Raw genomic sequence first — 18,613 nt, forward strand, 5'->3', positions numbered from 1 at the left:
TGATTTGTAAAAACAAAAAGTAGTGGTATGTGGACCTAGGAATGGTTCTGGGCATACAGTTATTATTCAAACAATATTTATTTGAATGACTAGTTCCAGATTTAAAAACCTAAATTGGGGCAATGACAGATGCTTTGATACTTGCCTTTCAGAATGACTTTCTTGGTTTCGTTTTAGTTAGTGCATTGTTTTGGGCATAATTATTTCCACCTTCAATATTCTGCATATTTTTCAACAGGTAAAAATCTGTTTTCAACAATTTTTTCTGTCTCAATTGGATAGAAATATTACCTTTTTCCCTTTATTATTTTAATTAAAAGCAACAGAAATTTAGGTCTAGTCCCAAAGCCCTGGCGCCTTTTCTCCACTCTGACACTGACCACCAGAAGCAGAGGATCAGAACAAACACATTTTGCTGCTGCCAGGAGTTCAGTGGCATCATCCAAAATGTGTGGAGAAATTGTAATCATCAGGATATTTTCAGGTCTGACCTTTAAACAGAACTGAAATCTAACTTTTTAACAGTTGAAATGGTTTCCAGTACCATGTTATAGTGGTTTTCTAAGGTAATATATCACCTCCACGTTACATAAACAATTTTAGGATAGACTGATATTTAGTAATAATGTGAAAGCACAATTTGTTTTGCTTTACATTAAAAAGGAAAACTTGGAAGGAAGGCATTTGTACTTGCAAAAATAGCATTTTATTAACTTACACATATTGAATTTGTTACGCTTTAAAGACATTGCCACTGGGTATATAAAGAGAATGAGTTCAAGAGTCAGTTCCATCACTGATTTGCTAGATATTTTCCATCAGAACCTTTAACTTTTCTGATATTTAATTTGCTCCTCTGAAAGTGGAAATAATATCTACGCTTTAGGTATTTGTAGTAATAAATGAGTTTATGTTAATACATTTTGTAAACCTTGGCAACTAATATTATTCTTTAATATTGTCGCAGTTATTGCTTAATATTATTTTTGTTTTTCATGTTATTATTTGAAATCTGTAGTAGCTTTAAGATAGAGGGGTCTATTGTAAGTCTGTACAAGGTATGCCAAGGTAGCTGACCAAGCTTATGCCGAGATAGCTGACCTTTTCTTGACTTAGAAGTATAATTTAAATTTACTGATTAATCTACATTTCATTTTATAAATGATTGCATGCACAAAAAATTAATCTTGACCAAAATGGCATTTAACAGAAGAAAGACTAATGCATCTTCAAAAATAAATCGTATGCTGCAAAACACTTTTAAGTGAACCAATGAATTTATTGTAACAGAGGGCCATTTAAAAAGTAGCTTGAATTGTGATTAAAGCTTCAACTTGTGAATCATCAAAAAAGGTTGTTAGAATTAAAAAGCTTTGGTGTTATACAGTCTGGGGAATGATATAAATAGGTTTACATTTAACTAGAAAGTTCACTCTAGTATTAATATGTAGTAGATTTGAGATGAAATGACATTGGAGAAGGGGAGAAATAGTTTCATAGCAAAGGGAAAATGTAAATTGGTTTAAGAGATACAAGGAAAGAGTAATTAGCAAGTCGTGGTAATTGGATGTGCAAAGATGAGGGGAAATATTTCAAGGAGGGCTCTAAAGTTTCTAGCTTAAGCTGATGAGTGAAAGGTGGATGCTACTCCTTGAAATGTAGAATATTTATAGGTAAGAAGAGAGGGTGAGGGATAGATTATGTAAGGCCTAATAAGCCATTTCAGGACTTTGGCTTTAACCCAGAGTGATTTTGCTTAGAGCCTATTCAGTTCTTTCAGAAGAAGAGTCACATGATCTAACTTCTATTTTATGAGGATTAATCTGGCTATAATGTTGATAATGGATGGGGAGAGGGAACAAGGGTGGATACAGGAAAGCCAGTTAGAAGGCAATTGCAGCATTGCAGTAAGAGAGGGAAAGCAGCTAAGATCAAAGGTGAATCAGCAGAGTTAGAGAGAAATGGAGAGATGTTGGACATATTTTTAAGGCAGATCCAGTGGAATTTCATGGTGGAGTGGAGATGGTATATGAGAAAATGAGAAGAATTAAGGATGACTCCAAGACTTTTCTCCTTAACAACTATAAGAATGAATTTCCTATCATTTGACACACAAGAGGTTTGGGGAAGAGAAGGTTTGGTAAACAGTGAGAAATACCAGGAGTTAATTTTAAGTTTGAGATGCCTACTGAATATCTGAATAGATGTGTCGAGTGGGCAGCAGAAGGTCCAGTCTGCAGATATAAACGTGAACGTCGTCATTATACAGATGATATGCAGCGTGTGTAGAGGAAGAAGACCAATAACTGAGCTTGAGGAAGGATGGAATGAAAGGCAGCACCAGCAAGGGAAGCTGAGAAGGCGCAACCTGTGAGATAGAAGGAAATCTTTTGGTGAGTGTCTTGTTCTGAAGTCAGGTGAAGAAAGTTATTAAGAAGGAAAGAGTGATCAACTCTGTCAAATATAGCTGATAATTTAAGTAGGATGAGGACTAAGTTAGAATAGGTTCATGGATTTAACGATATTGGGGGTGGGGGGGTCACTGCTGACCTTGACAAGAGCAATTTGGTTGGAAATGATAGAGCCTCGTGTGGTGGTTTTAAGGGAGAATGGGAGGAGAGGACTCAGAGTAATGATAGACTACCCTTGAAGGAATTTCTTCATAGGGGAATTTGTAAGTTACGATGGAGGAGAAAAAGGGGATGATAATTCTATTATTAACCAAGTGGAGAGATTAGTTTTGGACAGGAGCATGGACAACAGCAGGATGTTTTGGTTGTGGGTGCAAATACTGGCAGGAGATCCATGTGGTGGGAATCTGGGGAAGATCTGTTCTGATAGTTTTCAGTTTTTCTACAAAGTAGAGAGCAGCAGCTTCAGTTGAAAACAGAGACAGAGAAGGAAATGTAGAGTTTGAGGAAAGAGAGGACAGTGTGAAACAGTTGTTTAGAAGAAACAGTGAGTGGACAAAGGAGGTATATGATGTGATCACCTGGCAGCATTAAAGGCCTATTTAAAGTTTGTGTTCATGCATTTAGAATTAGAGTATCCAATGTGGTTCTGTGTTTTTCTCCAACCTATGTCAGCTGGAGGATGCAGGTGCAGAGTATTTGGAGAGTTGAATTTTACATAGGTTGTGGTTTTGCTAAATTGGTATATTGAAGTGATTGAAGAGCAAGGAAATATATAAATGCAAGGGAGTGTAATATTTAACCACAGACTTCAAGGTGAAAAGGGAAGCGAAAGAGAACAAGGAGATAATTAACACTGAAAAATCAATAAGCTCTTAGGATTGGAGATTCCAGTGGGGTCAAAGTATTGCTGGAGTCAAGGTATTAAAGAAGAGGGCTGGAATAATTGTTGGATTCAAAGAATGGGATGCACAAGGAACTAGGAATGATTATAATTATCAGCAATTGTCTTAAGACCATGGGAGTGAGCAGCTGAGTTAGCCTCTCCTCCATCAACATATTCTTAAATACTGCAATTAAATCAGTACAACAATTTCCCGGAAGAAATGTTTGATACTTCTAAAGACATAACATTTACTGTGCTCATAATATTTAATCTTTCCATTTGTTTAACATATTATGATATAGATCACCTTTATCTGAGTTCACTTCTTCTATACTTTGTCCCACTCTTCCTTGAAGTGCCAAGGCTCCTCATGTCATTCCCTGGCTGCCAAAGTCTCCCTAAGAGAGGTGTTTCATTCAAGGCCACTTCCCTAAGGGGCTCTCTCTGCACATGGCCACTATGTGTCTCATTCTCATGTGAAACCTTTGAATGACCTGAGAACCCATCTGCTAAGATATTTCAATCTCTTGGGTCCCCTTAATGGTTGCTAGTGTGTTCTTCTTTCCTCAGGTAACAGTTTTTTTTAAATAGAGGTGGTGAGGAGTGGTAGAATTCTGGATCTATGTTAAAGGTAGATCTATCTATCTATCTGTCATCTGTCTATCGATTGATCTATCAATCTACATATATATTTGGATGAATTGGATGTAGGGTATAAGAAAATAAAAGGGAACAAAGATGTAATTCAAAGATATTTGGTGTTTTGACCTTTGGAAAGATGGAGTTGCTATTAGTGGAGATGGGGAAATCTCAGTTTTGAACATTTTAATTTGAAATTCTGTTGGATATTCAAGTAGATATGTAGAGTAGATAGTTGAGATAATGATTTTTTTTTTTTTTGAGACGGAGTCTCGCTCTGTCACCGATAATGATTTTTTTTTCAGTGAAGGAGGGTAGGGTGGGAGGAAGCCATGTGATAATTTTATGCTTATCAGAAGTAAAGAGTATCCATTTTAAAAGACTGAAAAATAGCATCTTAGCCTATCGTGAGTGAATTACTAGTTCTGAACTCTGGATAGTTGTGTTGTGAATTGCTGGGGGAAAAGAAGCTGAGCATCACCAGTAATAACAGGTGTTCTCTAGCTTTATAGAAAGCTGTGTCCAAAAAATTGTTTCCATATGAAGAATTTTGTGCATTAGCGCTTTCTCAAGGGCACCTGCTAAGCAAGTCAACTACCCTGGGTAACTAATTATCTTCAGTTTTGCTAGTAGTTTCAAGCCATCACCTCCTGCGGGAGAAAACTGATAGAAGGAGAAAATCCAAAAGGAGTAAAGTGGAAAAGTGCTTCTCTCCAAGTGGGAGAAATAACAAAAACAAAAGCCTGTAAGTGGTTAGCAGCATACGATGCTTTTCTGCAAAGGAGAGAAAACACTAGAGGAGAGCTAAAATTAGAATGGAGAGGGTGGCATAGGCCTCTCACACTGATCAGGGATTGCCAGAAAGGCAAATGAAGGCCTGTGTTTTAATTAGCTCACATGGCCTGGAAATAGACCTCCTGAAGCTGAGACATCATTATTACAGCAGCCACTGGACACAGACAGCTGAGGGAGGCTTTGGCCTCCAGCCGACAGGAAGGCCAGGAATAGGCTGCTGAGATGACCTCTCAACTCCAAGCTAAGATTCGGGGCGAGCTGATATGGAGAAAGTAAAGGGTTAGAGAGAATGATGTGAGATTACATCTTTGGGACCTGTTTTCCTACAAATATATACATTAAATATATTAGCTGAGTCATTGATTGGTAACTTCAGTACTTTCAATAGACCAGGATTTTAGGTACCCTAGAGGCAAGTATTTTTATATCAAATGCTGCATATAGATGTAATGGTAAAGTATATTCTTGTCACTTCTTGATAAATCATGAAATGTGTCTCCTGTACTTTTTCCTGTTTTCCCTGTGGTGTCACATGATGACTGTCACCCAGTGCCTTTGTGACAAATTGCACATCAGGTAGAAGGCAAGGTACAGGTTACGAGATGCTTGATGAAGAAAAGTTGATTGCTTTTCAGCACTTAAAATTATGAAAATATACAGTTAGATAACGGGGTTTTTTAGTTAGCTAGTGCATGGGACTTGTTATTCCGAATGAAATTAGTTGATATAATACTATTGGCTTACCTGAGCAATATTAAATAAATATGTTTACTCAGGGTGTGCCATTATGAGAAAGTGCTATGAGAGTATCTAAAGGGGGTGACTGATCTCATGCCAACAATGAGTGGGGCTCTGAAAGACAAAGAGGAATTAAGTAGGCCAAGGTGGGGAAGGAATATTATTCTTTAAAGAAGGAATAGCATATTTTAAAAAATCCCTGTGGTAGAAATTAACATGAAACTGCAGGTCAGAGAGAAAGGAGAGAAATGACAGGAGTTGAAGCTGCAAAGGGAGTAAAAGCCCAATCAAACCCTTGTAGCTACCTTCAGGATTTTGGTATTTATCCTAAGAGCAATGAGAATTCATTGACAGGTGTTTTAGGCAAAGAGAGGTGATCTGATTTGCATTTTACTGTCCAGTGGCTCTTATTTTTTCTGTGAACTAAGAGCAAGGCTGTCTTTGGAGAGTAACAAAAGATGGCAAAGATGAGATATTTGAGGAGGATGGAGAAAGTTTGTTCAAACTCCTAATGAATGAATGGTTGGTACATGGGGCCTGAGAGACGCACAGGAAAAGGGATAATAGGGAGTGAGCATCCCTTCCAGTATACCTGTGGCCTGCAGGTGGCATATTTAGGTCAAGACCATTCTGGCCAGAGCCTGGAGCTCTTTCTGGCTGGTCACCTCAGCTCTCCTCGCACTGGCAAAGTGGTCCCTCTGAGTCTCTGCCAGGTCAGCCATCTGTCTTTCCTAGCCTCTGCAGCGGTCACCTCTCCCCTTGCCAAGCTGGCCCCAGGGCAACCCAGTTGGCTTTCAGACCAGCTGCCTGCTGAGGCCCCCTTCTGGAGGCTCCAGGTACCTCTGGGTCTCATTCGTAATTTAGGAATGTAAGTGGAACTCAGAAAGATTTATCCCCAAAATCTTGCTAGTCCTTACCACAGGAAACTACCAAGTTTAATAGGATGTGGCCCTGCCCAGAATCTAGATGGGATTTGGAACCCAGGGCTGTCTTTTCTTATGTTCGCCAATACCTATTTATTATGCTACATTCTCTCGAGGCCAGTGCCCAGAAAGGAAAGTTCCAGACACAAATGTAGAACTATTTCCCTATCTTCCCCATCTCATTCAGCCTTTTCCTTTTTGAAATTCTCCAGAAGCTGGTATGTCCTTTCTCTTCTGGGATGGGCTTCCCATTTGTCTATACAATAGATCTTCATATGTCATTCTGATTGGTCTAAAGCAGGACTCTGACTTTTAAGTCTATTGACTTGCTAACCCACCTTTTCTTCTGTGAGGGCATTAGGTATCCTGTCCAGCCCTGGAAGAGGAGCAGTTTCCAATGAAACACAATTTGAAGATGGAAATATATCAAGTTCTTCTTTAAAAAATACTATCCCTATTACATTAAGCCAGTGCCACTAACTGCAAACTACACAAACACAACATATGCTTAATTAATGTAGCTTCATAAATGCTTAATACATGTGGGCATTATTGTTTTTTTATTGCTGTTATTACTAAAGATCTAGGCAACAAGCAGAGCCTGGAATTTTAGAATTCCGCACAAATTGCAGAGCACCCGGGTGCTATGAGTCTAGCCAGGCACCAGAGTCTTAAATTCACAAAATTGCTTGAAAAAAGCAGGTCAACCTGCTGATGAGCAGAGCTGAAAATTCCATCTGCTCTGTGCCCCAGTGTTATGTATCCTGGGGTGGGAAGGTGTGTCACTGCTGGGGATAGCCAGAGTCCTACAAGTGCTAATCCTTCCAAAATTACAGCAGAGGCAAGGGAGCAGTAGTTTCAGAGAGATTTTGTGTTGAAAATCTGTTTTTTTAATTAATTTTTTATTAACTCAATTTTCTTTTGCTTTAACTTCTGTTAATGCACATGAAAATATAACAGATTTGTTAGCTGAAATTTTCTTTGAAATTCAAATTTATTGCTGTATATATCTTCTCTCTAATTATCTTGTCTATTCTAGTTTACTTGATAGTTTTTCTCTCCTGACTTTCTCAACCAGGCTGTTTATATCTCTTGAAAAATCTCCCTGCATATCGGTTATATTTGTGTGATATATGTGTGCTCATTAAAGTTAAAGATAAAGCTGTGAGAGAAGAGCTTACGGTAATTGAAAAATTAAAACAAAAGGAGGAAAAGAGTCTTTTGGCATTCCCAGGTTGGTGCTATGGAGAAAACCCCTCCTTGCCCCTAGTTGAAAACAAACTACGAGTCCTTTTTCTGTATTCAGATCTTCTATCTGTACAGTTTTCTTTGAGGAGAACATTTTCCCCTCTTGCTCTCTGCACCTGTCTGTGTTGGGTGGGTGCCTCGTGTGTTTACCTGGGGCCAGGCCCTTCAAACACAGGCTTCACTTTTAGGTGTCATGCCACAGTAAGCCAGCCTGTGACAGAACTTGTTCCAGACATTCTCCCCAGTTACTTCTACCTACTGTATAGACTAATTGTTCCTTGCCTCTCCTAGACTCTAGCGACCTCAACTCTTCAAATCTACCTTTGGCAGGATTCTAAGAAGGCTGTGATACTGCTCCCTGTCTCCATGCCTTTGTGTAAGGTCCTTCTTTTGAGTGTGTGTGGGGCCCATAACTTGCTACTAGTCAATGGCAAAAGTGATAGGATATAACTCCCAGATGTTTTAGGGCAAAGGTGAATGGATTGTGCAGATGTTATTAAGGTCTCCAACCACTGGTTTTAAGTTAATCAAAAGAGAGATGAACTAATAATAAGGTGATTCCTTAAATTTCGGGCATAGAGGTTAGCAACTTGATGCAGCTGAATTTCTCTCTCTTTGTTGCTAGCTTTGGAGAATAAACCACATGAGCTCTACAGCTGCAAGGAAGCAAATTGGGCCAACAGTCTGTGAGCTTAGAAAAGGACCCTGGCCCTCAGATGAGAGCTGGAGCCCTGGCCAATATCTAAATGAGACCCTGAGCAGAGGGCCCAGTTAAGCCACCCAGACTCCTGACTCTTGTAAACTGTGAGATAATAAATGCATGCTCTTGTAAGCCACTGTTCATTGTGACATGTTATGAAGAGACAGAAAACAAACATATCCCATGCTCCTTTGATTTTGGAAAGAGAGTGTCTGTCCCTCTCTCCATCTGCTCTGGCCTCAGGGTACCTCTCCCATCAATACCAGTCCCTTGATCTTTTTGAGATTACACAATAAAGAGGGAAGGATTTTAAAACTGTCACCTTTGGCCCACATCCCCAAGCTCAACCACTTCAGCAATTTTCTATCATACCGTTCCCAAAATACCAATTTTTACTTTAACAGGTACTAAATTATAAAGCTAAAGCTCTGATAATGAAATCTTAAGACATAAGACAGAGGGTGGGAGACTATATTAGGGATCATGCAGACCCAAATAAACTATTGATGTCTCTCATTTAGGCTTCCCACCTCCAGGACTTGGCAGTCTCTTAAAGCTCACAGAGTTCTTTTTTTTTTAAAAAAAAAAAAAAAAAAAAAAAGGATATCTGATCATGCCATTCCGCTGTTTAAGAACATCTTATGCTTTGTCCCTGCTTAATAACCTTCATATAAGAATATCCAAGTGTCTTAGCATGCTCAACACAGTCCTTGATAATTTGGATATAACTTCCTATTCACCTGTATCCAAATATATCATGGACATCTAAGTATGCCGTTCTTAGACTTCATGGCTCCTTGTTTTAAGTACTTTTTCATCATCTTGGAATGCCTTGGCATCTAATCTACTTGGTAAATTACAATTCTTATATGAACTATGGCTAAAGACAACTGTTTTAGTTCATTCGGGCTGTTATAACAAAATACCATAAACTGGGTAACTTACAAACAACAGAAATTTACTTTCCCACAGTTCCAGAAGCTGGGGAGGCCACACTGAGGCACCAGCAGATTTGGTTCTGGTGAGAGCCCACTTTCTGGTTCATAGACGGAGCATTTTCTCTGTGTTCTCACACAGTGGAAAGGGCAAAGGAGCTCCCTTGGGCTTCTTCTTCTTCTTCTTCTTTTTTTTTTTTTTTTTTTTTCAGACGGAGTCTCACTCTGTCACCCAGGCCGGAGTGGCCACAATCTCGGCTCACTGCAATCTCCGCCTCCCAGGTTCAAGCAACTCCCCTGCCTCAGCCTCCCAAGTAGCTGGGACTACAGGCACGCACCACCACACCTGGCTAACTTTTTGTGTTTTAGTAAAGACAGAGTTTCACCATGTTGGCCAGGATGGTCTCCATCTCCTGACCTTGTGATCCACCTGCCTCAGCCTCCCAAAGTGCTGGGATTACAGGCATGAGCCACTGCGCCCTGCCAGGCTTCTTTAATAAGGGCATTAATCACCTTCATGAGGGCTCTGTCCTCATGACCTAATCACCTCCCAAGTGCCACACTCCTAATCCCATCACCTTGGGAGTTAGTATTTCAACATATGAATTTTGGGAGGATACAAACATTATGTCTACGCCAGTAACCTCCTTTGTGAAGCCTTCTTTAACTCCACCAATTCTTGCATCCCTACTCCCCCTACCGTTCTTCACATACTTTGACTATTGCGTCTCTTACACAAAAGTATTTACATGTCTGTGAGCTCCTTAAATGCAGGGACCATGTCTCAAATAAAATGTATCCCCAGTGCCCAGCATGATGACTGCCTTATAATAGGTGCTCAATAAATGACAAATAATTGAATCATTGAATGAATATTTGATTTGCTGGGATTCTGCCACCTATATGCCTATTTCTATGTATATAGTAAGTTAAGCTCTGTGGTTTTTTTCTGAACTACATTGCTTTCTAAGGAACCATGGAGCCTACCTTTCATTCGTTATTTCGTAAGTTGCCTCAGGGAGATATGTCATTTTTAATGTAAATTTTTGTTACGTAACTGTTCTGATTTTACAGATGAAAAGATTGCAGTTATTTACATGAGGAAGATATTCATTTTTCTTAGACATTTATAAAGTAATTGGCCCAGCATTTCCAAAATCATTAATTTCACTCTAGAAAGCCATGTATCTAATAATGTACAATAATTTATAATTTTCTTCCCCTTTGTTACTTTAGTGAACCAGTATCTAAGGCTTCACTTGAAAATAACAGTAAAAACTTACGTGATCCCTGTTCTGTCACAAGGTCAAAACAAAGCATAGCATGGCTTTTTTCTTTTTTTTCTTTCCCACAACTGACTTTTTCTTCACCACTGATTTTGTTACTTTCTACATGAGCCATTTATGAGGTTGGGAATCTTGTATTAGGGCCTGGAGCATTGAAGAGAATGAGACCTTTCAACATATTAGTGATGATCAGAATCCAGTGTGCGGAATGAATACCACTGACAGAATTCTAACATCTAACAATGTGTTCACACAATCTAGAGTGAACTCTCACTTACACGTGTAGGTGAGTTTTCCATAGCTTAGTTCCCCTGTGCTATAGTAGAAAAACTAATGGAGTGTTATTAGGAAGGCACATATGCTACAAAGAATCAACATTTGTTCCGGAGTCAAAGATGTAATTTTTGTGTTATCTGCTTTTTTGGATCTGAATCAGGTCTATTGTATGTCTGTGTTCTCTCTATTAGCACAGATGTCTGGGTTCTATTTTATTAACTCGGATAATCAGGAGTTGACTATGGAAAGCTAATAATAGATTTCAGATTTCCTTCTGAAAAGCACATAAGCACATGTGAAAGGAAGCACTATTAACTAAACAAACCTCTCGGTTCCTAGTGATTAGCATTTTGACAAGCTGTTGTTTTAGATGAACAATTTAGATCACATATTACATAATTTCAAAGTATTTTTAATATATCTTTCAGATCTTAGTAATAAGTAAAAAGTACTTATTTTATTTGAATTTGAAGGAAATGTTCAGGTCTGTTTTAGCCTCCTTAGCATATTTTCTAGTTCATTGATATGTTCTTGGCTATTGATATGCAGTTGGGTTTTATTTCTATTATTAGTTATGATTTTCTAGAACAGGGGAACATTACAATAAATACTATGTTAAGTTCTCTAAGCTAAGTAGTTTGCTACTAACAACATGTTTGTTCCCTGAGGTTGCCTTATGTCAAATTAAAACTGGAATATTAAATTTGAAGTGAACCTGAATCATTTCCCTATAGCTCATATTTAGCATATTCCCTTCCAGGCAATAATTATTTGTACTTTTAAAATTATTATTATTATTACTTTTGACACAGTCTTGCTCTGTTGCCCAGGCTGGAGTGCAATGGCACAATCTTAGCTCACTGCAGCCTCCGCCTCCCAGGTTCAAGCAATTCTTGTGCCTCAGCCTCCTGAGTAGCTGGGACTACAGGCAGGTGCCACCACACCCAGTTGCTTTTTGTATTTTTAGTAGAGATGAGGTTTTGCCATGTTGGCCAGGCTGGTCTCAAACTACTGACTTCAAATGATCCACCCGCCTCGGCCTCCCAAAATGTCACGATTACAGGCGTGAGCCACTACACTCAGCCTATTAGTTGCACTTTAAGATTAATCTTAAATCTATTGATCTAAAACCAAACCTCTATTATTGGGCAAGAGCTGATGTCATATGTTCATAATAATATCTTAACAACTTTAAGCATAAGAGCTACTGTGGTTGGGGCGTCAGTTGTTGCTGTTTATAAATAAAATATAAAACTGTAAACACTGAACAAAAATTAGTTGTATTATCAAATTTTCTGAAAAAGCCAGAGGGAGTAAGTTCATTCATTCATTTAACAAATATTCATTTAGTACTTATAAAATGTTAATATCCAGGCAAGATATTGGAAATAATATAATAGTGGGAAGACATGCTCCCCTCTCACAAAAACTTTGTGGTAAAAAAAAAATTTAAACCTAATGTTATTATAGTAAGTACAATATGAACCTAGTTATGGGAGCACATAAATCATAGAAATTCCTACTTAAGTCTTTATTTTGCCACTTACTGTGAAAACTGATCTTTAGGTAAATGACAGTCTTTCAGAGATTCTTCTTCTATTTTTCAAGGTAATACAGATGGCAGTACCTAGCATAAAGCTTTGCACATGGTAGGCTGTCCGTACACATTAGTTGTCCTCAGCTTCATTGAGCCTCATGACAATTTTGATGGTAGATAGGACAAACGGTATTGTCAACATTTTAAAGATTACATTTAAAGAGTAGGCTCACCATGGTTAGGAAACTTGTTTACAGTCACACAACCAATAAGTTAATGGAAGAACCTGGACTAGACCTCTTCCCACTATACTGCAACAAGGATTCCAGGCTTTTTAAATTCATGTAATTATTTATTCAGTCAATAAATATTTCTTGAGCTTCTAAGCGTCAGACACATTACTATATACAGATAATACAATGGGGAGCAAACAGACAAAATCTCTGCTCTCTTTGAGCTGAGAGTTCATTAGAAAATGCTGACATTATACCAGCAAGTTCTCTCTTATTTTGAGACAGGGTCTCACTGTGTTGCCCAGGCTGGAATTCAGTGGCACGATTACAGCTCACTGCAGCCTACACCTTCCAGGCTCAAGTAATCCCCCAACTTCAGCCTTTTGAGTAGCTGAGACTACAAGCATGCAACACCATGCCCAGCTATTTATTTTCTTTCTTTTTTTTCTTTTCTTTTCTTTTTTTTTTTTTTTTTTTTTGTAGACATGGGGTTTCACTACATTGCCCAGGCTGGTCTTGAACTCCTGCGCTCAAGTGATTTACTTGCCTCGGCCTCCCAAAGTGCTGGCATTACAGGCATGCGCACTGCACTCAGCCTATGCCAGCAATTTCAATGAATCCTAATGACTCTTATGCAAGGACACATTTAGGTGATCTGGGGGAGTGTATGGCAAGGAGGCATTTTTAATCAAGGGCATCGGGGAAGACCTGTAAAGGGAGGTAATATTTTTGCTAAAACCTGAAAAGTGAACAGGAATTATGTGGTCACAAAGAAGGGGAGATTATTCCAAACAGTGGCAGGTTTGGCAAAGATGTAAATGAGAACATGATATGGTCAGGACACTGAAACTGATCTGTAAGAGCAAGATCAAAGAATGGCAAGAGGTGACTGCAGAGATTGGCAGGGGCCAGGTTGTAGAGGGCTTCATAAGCCATTTTAAAGAGTCTAGATTTTATTCTACAGGCAATGTCTGCTGCATATTCATCGCCGCATAAATAAGCCTAACCACGGGTAAATCGGGTCTGAAATCTGGCTCTTCTCTGCTTATCCCATAGTAGGGGTGGTTACCTTTTTTTCAAATTTCTCACAGAGGCTCATATAGGCTTGTGTTGGTCCTGGCAGGAAACCATCTAAGGTTTAGGCAGCAGAATGATATCTAATTTGTATGTTTCCATGTTCTCGCTAGCTGTGCTGTAGCTTTGCTTAGAGGGGGCAACCAGGGTAAGTGAAACTAGTTGGTACAGGTAAGTCAGTGGCAGCTTAGATCAGGCTGTATCTCTGGGAAAGGACAGAGGGGAGATGTCTAAGATGTAGAATTTACTAGGCTTTTGATTGACTGTGAAAGCTAGAAGGGAAGTGGGTGGGAGGGGGCAGGGATGCTGCTCACTCTCCTGGCTTGAGCAGGAAACCTTAGGGGCCTCAGGTATAATATATCTAAGATTTCAATGTTGAGCAAAAACTACTGTAGTGATTCCATTATGGGAAGCTATCAAAATCAGTTGGAACAGAGGGCACAATAAAAGCATTTAAAAGTCTTTTGGGGCCAGCAGTCATGACATTACACTTAAAGGGATGGCTTGCTTTTGTGCACTCTCTCTCTCTCTTTTTTTTTTTTTAGACAGTCCCACTCTGCGACCCAGGCTGGAGTGCAGTGGTGTGATCTCAGGTCACTGCAAACTCCATCTCCCAAGTTCAAGCGATTCTTGTGCCTCAGCCTCTGGAGCAGCTGGGACTACAGGCATGTGCCGCTATGACCGGCTAATTTTTGTCTCTTTGGTAGAGATGGGGTTTTGCCATGTTGACCAGGCTGGTCTCGAATTCCTGGCCTCAAGTGATCCACCCACCTTGGCCTCCCAAAGTGCTGGGATTACAGGTGTGAGCCACTGCCCCTCTTTCTTTTTTTCGTTTCCAGAAAAGCTGCATCTCTTTGATTTGTTCATTTTACTTCTTAGGACTCTGTATATTTCCATTTGGCTAAGTTTGTTCTAAAGGGACATTGTTTGTTACCTGACTTTAGTTTTAATTTAAAAGGTGTGGGGAGCTGTAACTATGAAAGTGATTGGACATGTGGGCACCTGATTCATCTCCCTGAGTGGCATTATGACTCACCTTTGTTAAAGCAGTTTTGCTTTGCCTGATGCCTTATCGGTTTGAATTTTCTCTACCCTGTGTATGAACAATAAGATAAGTTTCTCTCATGGGTCATTCCCTGCTCTTCATCTCTACTATGAGTCAGATGTTTTGCATTTCAAAACATTATCCTGCCTATAATTTCCCTCTTTATAAATTATGCAGAAAATTTCTACCAACAACAGAATCTCATTTACTGACTTTTTAGATTTGTATCTGTAAAATATGTTCTAGTTGCTTTGCCATAATTTAGTGAGCAGTTTTGTGGACAACAATTAAAATGAGGTACTGTTTTGTTTTATTATCATTGTCTAAACATCAAAGTGTCTCATTAGTTAAGAGCATAATCATCTGTAAGTAAATCCAAATAGTGACGATTAAGCCATGTGAAAGGCCTTCTTCATTCTTTGCTTCTAGTTGCAGTCACTGTTCCTCCTTTCGCATTCAATCCCCTAGAAAGAGCTGTCTACACTTCCTAGACTCACTTTTGGGTCTCTCAGTCATTCCTGAAAATTACTCCACTCTTGCACTGAAGTCTCAGTTAGGTCACCAGAACTGCCTTTTCCTAAATGCAGTGGACAAAGCCTTTATTTTACTTGACCAGTCTGCTGCACTTAACCCTTGAAACCCTCTGCATGTGCCCCTCCACTCTCCTGGTCTTCCTTCTACCTCTCCAGTCTCCCTTTGTGAGCACCTCCACCTTGGCCTCCTCCTAAAAGGTACTGTTCGTCATGGCTGTAGATGGAATTCTTGTCTCATTCTACACACTGCCTTGGATGATCTTAGCCACTTATATGGCTTTATTGCCAAATCACATACTGATAATCCTCAAAGTTTTATCTCCAGCCTAAGCTGGAATTCCAAATCGCTGAATTCATCTTTCTTTTGACTGTTCGACTTAGTTGTCCCAAAGGTACTTCAAAGTGAACATGTCTGTATTTGTTTCTTAAGGATGCCACAAAAAGTACCACAAACTGGGTGGCTTGATACAACAGACATTTATTTTCTCACAAGTCTGGAGCCTAGAAGTCTGAATTCAAGGGGTCAGGAAGACCGTGCTCCCTCCAAATGCACTTTCCAGCTTCCAGATGTTCCTCCACTTGTGGCAGCATAACTTCAATCTCTGCCTCTGTTTTCTCATGGCCTTCTTCTCTGGGTCTCTGTGTCCTCTCCTCTTCTTATGAGGAAGCCAGTCATTGAATTCGGGGCCCACCTTTGTTTATTGGTTTTGTTTTTATTGTAAATTCATGAACTTCATGGTGACAGAGATTATGATTTCTACTAGAATCTCTAGCACCTATTATGGTGTTAGTAAATGAACTGTTGCCTAATAAATGTTTGTTGTAGAGCATGAGGAGGGAAGGAAGGAAAGAAGGAAGGATGGAGGGAAGGAAACTTATCAATAAGAATTAATCTGAAAATCTGATAAGCAAGCCAAAATAAGTTTAGGTGTGGCTAAATGTAATTTTTTTCTAATCAATATATTAAGGAAATACATTAAGAATCAGTGAAATCTTAAGCTAATTTTAAATCATCCTTTATATTCCAGCAAAAACCCATGGTTCCCATGGATTCTGGAAAATACAATTATGGTTTCCCATTGCCTATTTAACAACTGACTCTTTTTAGCCTTCTTTATTAATTAAAAAAAAGTTCCTGCCTTTCTTGATGCCACAGGATGTGATATTGTTTCCTAAATATTTCTAGAACATGTTTCCAAAAAGTACAAAATTAAGCAATTAAAAGCATTGTAGTTCAAAAAAATTTTTTAACTATTTATAACCTAACAAAATATATTTTGTAGGTGTCAGCCTGCAAGAATGAAAAGAAGCACCATTTGTAATTTATATCTGCTTACTTTTGTAAAAACATTTGAGCAGCTCTACAAATATAGCTGGTGAAAGCTCTGATTGAATATTTAGGCAACCAATAAATTAAAATGGACCAGACATGCAGGGTTGTATCTACTTTGCCTACATTAATAAATCCTCCCATGAGAGGATCTGTGGTAGACCTCTGAGCTTGTAATTATTGAAAATGCCCTTGGTTCGACTAAATCAGACAAGGTCACATCAATGCTGATGAGAACAAGAGTGGAAGTGCCTCATTGTCCCACAGTATTCATTATGTAGACAAATAAGGATTACTCCAGGGAGTTAACTGTATTCTTTACAAGAAGGCAAGTTCACAAAAGAGACTCTAAGTCTTGATATTTTGCTCTATTTTGCATTAGTGCTATTTGATGGTATGAAATTCATACAACTTTCAGAACACATAATTATAATATTCACTAATTAAGCAGAAAAACTCAATCAAATTAGATACAGCTGGGAAAATGTCTTAGCATAAGCCAGTAGGTCTGCCTAGATTTAGTGTCATTAAATTATCCTAAGTAGACACTAGGATTCACAACTTAGGGTTTATTATTCTTCATCTGTTTTTAGTTTATTTTGACAAATGGCAGAAGATTCTAGCTTTACTATATTGTACTTGTGTAATCACTTCCAAAGTCTTCTGTAGCAATTTTCTTCATTCAACAAGATTCATTTTTGAACTCCCAGTAATTTGAGAGGAGTTAAAAGTTTCCTTCGTTTCGGCAATAAAAGTCATCATTGTCAATTAGATTTTTGTAGGTAAATTATCTCTATAATTATTAAGAACTTTTCTAAATGTTTTGCATATTCTCACTAATTTAATTCTCACAACAACCCTAGGTAAGTACTATTGTCATGTCTGATTTACAGATGGGGGATGAAAGCACAGAGCATATAACTGACTTGCTTTCATTCATAGAGCTAGAGGTGAGTGGAGCCATGATTTGATTCCATCCATTCTGACTCAGGGCCTGTGCTTTGACCAACACATTCTGCCTCTCAATTATCTCTTTATATCATATTTATGATATACTTTAGAAAGTACACACCACTTTTGCTTATTAAAATTATTATTAATCCACATACACTGATCTTTTATTTTGTAATTCTTAGTCTGTAAATAGATCTCGAGAAGCAAACCTTTTATTTCTCTAATTAAGTTAGGTCCTTTTGCAGTTGAGTCTCCTTAAGTCAGTTTCCTTAAGCAAAGCATTCAAGTACTGTTCCTCTTGGTGCCTCCCACATAGCCATCATGTAAAGGCCAGACACACAGGTTAACCACAATAGGTGCTTCCGTTACAAACAGATGGAAGAGTATAGGTACATAGAAGTCACTGGCCAATAGAAATTCTGAAGTCCGGCCAGGTACACGTTGCCAGTTTTTTAAGTAGGCAACGTTTGGTTCTACTCTCTGAGAGTTGGCCATGGCTTTTGGCTCTGCCCTCTGGAGTCTTACTCTCTTTGAGTAATCTTTTCTTTATTGTTATAATAAGTGACCTATGCATAAAACTAAATCTTCTCAGTTTGCTTCCTGCCTATAGCAGTTCTAGAATTCAGAGGCTTCCTTTCATTTTGTACTGTCTCTTTTTCTTTTTTTTTTGAGACGGAATCTCACTCTGTTGCCAGGCTGGAGTGCAGTGGCGTGATCTCAGCTCACTGCAACCTCCGCCTCCCGGGTTCAAGCAATTCTCCTGCCTCAGCCTCCTGGGTAGCTGAGACTACAGGTGCATGTCACCACGCCCAGCTAATTTTTTGTATTTTTAGTACAGGCAGGGTTTCACCATGTTGGCCAGGATGGTCTCGACCTTTTGACCTCATGATCCACCCACCTCGGCCTCCCAAAGTGCTGGGATTATAGGCATGAGCCACCGTGCCCGGCCTTCTCTTTTAAACTGGCAGTGTTTTCAGCAACACAATTCTTAAGAACTTCGTGGGTTTTCTATGAATCTCATTGGCTTTCAGTCTTTTAAACAAAAGCCACAGTCACAAATCTCTTTAAGA

General features: G+C 38.9%; 1 protein-coding gene across 15 annotated transcripts in view; it reads left to right on the forward strand.

Annotated features, from left to right (window-relative positions):
* The window catches only part of ANKS1B (ankyrin repeat and sterile alpha motif domain containing 1B), a 1,250,661-nt gene that overhangs the window by 567,802 nt on the left and 664,246 nt on the right, over positions 1–18,613 (forward strand). The window lies entirely within an intron of this gene.

The sequence above is a fragment of the Nomascus leucogenys genome, chromosome 10 (assembly GCF_006542625.1).
Source record: "Nomascus leucogenys isolate Asia chromosome 10, Asia_NLE_v1, whole genome shotgun sequence".
Classification (NCBI taxonomy): domain Eukaryota; kingdom Metazoa; phylum Chordata; class Mammalia; order Primates; family Hylobatidae; genus Nomascus; species Nomascus leucogenys.